This window comes from Fukomys damarensis, unplaced genomic scaffold (assembly GCF_012274545.1).
Source record: "Fukomys damarensis isolate Sample0158 unplaced genomic scaffold, DMR_v1.0_HiC HiC_scaffold_18, whole genome shotgun sequence".
NCBI classification, from domain to species: Eukaryota; Metazoa; Chordata; class Mammalia; order Rodentia; family Bathyergidae; genus Fukomys; species Fukomys damarensis.
In genome coordinates this window covers 13,571,186-13,574,956 of record NW_022900930.1, presented here as the reverse complement: position 1 = coordinate 13,574,956, position 3,771 = coordinate 13,571,186, and positions in this window count along the sequence as shown.

The following is a 3,771-nucleotide window of genomic DNA, read 5'->3' as shown; positions in this document are numbered from 1 at the left end:
GGGCCAAAGTAACCCCCGAAAAAAAAAAAAAAAAAAAGGAAATAAAGGAAACAAAAAATAATAATTTAACAATGTGTTAGGATAGATTTTATATCATATCCTTGATATGTGGCTGAGATTTATCTGTAAGGAGGTAAAATATTCTCACAATAAAATTTCAATTTACTGAGTTTTCGTAAATAAGAGACCAAGTTTTCAACCTTACTTTGAGCTATGATGAAACTAATAATTAAAGCTCATCTTGCTTCAAAGCACTCCCCAAACTCTCTCCCTAAGTAATCTGTCAATAAAAGTTATTTTCATAATGAGATTTTTTTAACATTAGAGTCTTTTTGACAGGTTAGATGGATGAATCATTCTACCTAGTGGAATCTACGCAAAGAATAGGTCGTTCTTTTCCTAATACCGGCTAAGATGAGCCACAGTGATGAACTAAGAGTATTGTCCTGCAGAAGGCATGATGTGAAGAAGAAGCTGGGTTGTTCTGGATTATTTTGCGATAAGACCCAAGGGTCCCACATAAATCAGTGTGTATTGAACTTGGTCTTGGTTCTATTGGTTCATCAGCCCTTTAGTTTCCATAGCTGGGATCACCTAGTGTCCCTCTGTAGATTCAGGCGTCTTCCATGCCTTGGGCTCAGTTGATTATTTTATTTGCTTGAGATTGAGAAGTTTTGACCCATGTTTAGTATAAAAAGACTAAAATTCACTAACGAGTCATTATCATCAATACTTTAAAACTAATCAAGTTGACTACAAAGATAATGAATTTTGAAGACAAACAGCATTGGGTGTTTGAATTCTACACCTGCCACTGGCCGTCTGACCTTTCTGAAATTTCTTCTCTACCAGCTTCAGTTTCCTCATTTCTAAAGAGAAAGAGATATAGCACAATCACTGGATTGCTGTGATGAGCCAGGGGTCTTTACCCAATTCTAGAAGAGTTTGTGATATGTATAGGTCCTCAGTAAATGCTATTTCCCCTTTACTACTCCTCTTTCTTGTTTGTTTAGGTATTGAAAAGATTCCTGTCATGACACTCACTTGCATGACTCAGCAATCAGCTGTCGACATTCATGCTGGGAGTGACTGCATGCCTCTGACTTTGTCATGCATCTGGATTGGAAACTTAGGCCAGGTTCATGCATAGGAGAAATGAGGAATCCGGGCTATAGTTTGCTCTGCGTTCCCATAAGACTTTGAACATGTCTTTATTGCGGAACTTACATTATTTTAAAGTTATTTTGTAGTCAGTTTGATATCACCTCCTCAAAGACTGAATTTATTTTTTATTCATTCCCAGATTCCCTCCTACAGCAGCATATGGTGCAGGACACTAGTCATGCTGTACGTACTTCATGTTGTTCCTCTGTAAAAGGAGTCCAGATGGACTGGTCTTGTTCTCCTTGACTGAGGTGTGAGTCAGCATGCTTCAAGGTACCCAGACTCCAATGGCACACACACACACAAGTACACATGACAAGAACTAATCACCTAATACTGAAGTCTATTTTCTTTTTCTTTTTTTTCTTTTCTTTTTTACTGGGTATTGAACTCTGGTCCTTGTACTTGGGAGGCAGGCAGCGGAACCTCCAAACTAAATCCCTGGATGAAGTCCATTTTCAAACACACGTACACCTGACAAGAACTGATCACCTAATACTGAAGTCTATTTTCAAACAAAATATCCAAAGTGTGTGTGTGTGTGTGTGTGTGTGTGTCTTGGTGCTGGGGATAAACCCAGAGCCCATAGTAGGCAAGCCCTCTGCCATTGAATTATATCCCAAGCCCAATTTTTGTGAATTTGTAATGGAGAATTTTCACTTGGAATTGCTTCTCATAGGCACAGAGTTCTATTTAATTCAGGAGTTACTATGTTCTGTTTCTTAATCTATGTCCAGTCCAATGACAAGGTAAATAAGTGCTATCTGCCAGTAAGCATGATCCTTTCTATTTTTAAAAAGTTCTGTTTTGTTTTTGTTCTTTCAATGTTGACTCTTGCTATATTTCCCAGGCTGGCTTGAACATGACATGTAGCACAAATTGCAATCTTCAAACTCACAAAGCTCCTGCCTCAGCCTCCCGAATGCTAGGATTATAGGTGTGTTCTACCATGCCTAGCTGAAAAAAGACACATTCTTAGTTGGGGAGATGCTGTAATTTGGACGTAGCTTGAATTGTTCCCAAAGAGTTCGTGTGTTGGAGGATTGGTCCTTAGTGAGTGGTGGGACCCTTAAGAAGCAGGGCCTGGTGGAAGTCATTAGGTCATGAAGGGATCTGCCCTCAGAAAGGAGTAAGTTACTTCTCATGGAACCCTAACTTCCTTCTCTCGGGAGTTGTTCTGGGAGTGAACTTGACTCCTAATTGGCTCTGTGTCTTCCTGTTTTGTGATGAGATCTCTTCTTCCCACACATGTCCTGCTATGATGCCATTAGCCTCTCACTAGGCCAAACCAGTGCAGTCACCTGATCCTGACTGCTAGCCCACAAAGTTGAGGTCAACCTCTTTACTCTAGAATTCCCCAGCCTCAGGTTTGTCATCAGAGTATGCAAAATGGACTAACACTCTGAGGACTTGTGATCCTTAACAATTTGGAGCTAACATGTTGAATTAGGACATAGGTGTTATTAAGAAGCAGTGGTAGTTGCTAATGTTAGTTGTAATTTGTGAGAACATCTCACTATTTTCATAATGATTTTTTTGTATGTTTAAGTTGTCAAAGATATGGGATGAGGAAGCATGTGGTAGAAATTTAAAGACGCAGGAGATCAGTGTGGGTTGAAAGGACTTCTTGTATAAAAATAATTACAGTAATTAGCATTTGCAAGATACCTTGTAATTTACAAAGTACTTTTACAGCATTATCTCACCTTGCAAAGGTTATGAACTGGTCCTTTGATATTATCTTATGCCAATATTAAGCCTTCCTGCCAAACCTTGAAAGTTACGAGATGGGTTCTGAGGGTGGTGAGAAAGAAGATTAATAATGCATTAAGAGGCAGAAAATCCGCCAAACTCGTTGGCATAGAAATAGAATTATTTGACATGTTTAGAAACTCAAGAACATGTCTTATGAAGAAAGAGTTGGTCTATATTTTAATTTCCAAAAGCGCTTGTTACTTTTTAAGTTAGCTATTATTTGGGGGTGAGCATTTGATGCACAATCATAACGGCAAAATTCACTTCCTTGACATGGAGTCACAAAACCAGGGCATATTTGAATCTGATTTAAAGGCAAAACCTAAGATTACTTGAATAAGTTGCTGAATGTAAATGGAGCAGAGGGAAAACAGGAGACGCTGATTAATATTTTGTTTAAAACTCAGGTTTCCATTCCTTAGAATTCAGATTCCTCTGCCGGATGCTTGAACCTCTCCTATCTTTTTTCCCACGACCTCAGTAAAGAATGAACGCTCTATTTCATAAACAGCCTAATCTAAAGTCATGAGTTAGCGAGATAAAATGCACCGCTCCTGAGAATTAACCTTGAAAGCTGCGGGCAGCACTACCTGCCAAGCCTTCTTCTCCGTCCTCATTTTCTTGCCTCCTACCCTTCGCTTCCTTCAAAAATGCGAGGTCCCTTGGATTGCCCGGGGAGGAGAGGCATGCTATGTAACAGACCAACAACCCAGCGCGTACCAAGTCAAGTTATTGGATTACAGGAAACTCGAAGCATCTCGATAACGGGGCTACAGACCCAGAGCGCAGCGAGCGCGTCGCCGGCTGGCTCCTAAGCCGTTCCAGATGTGGCCGCGGCGCGCGCCTGGCGGA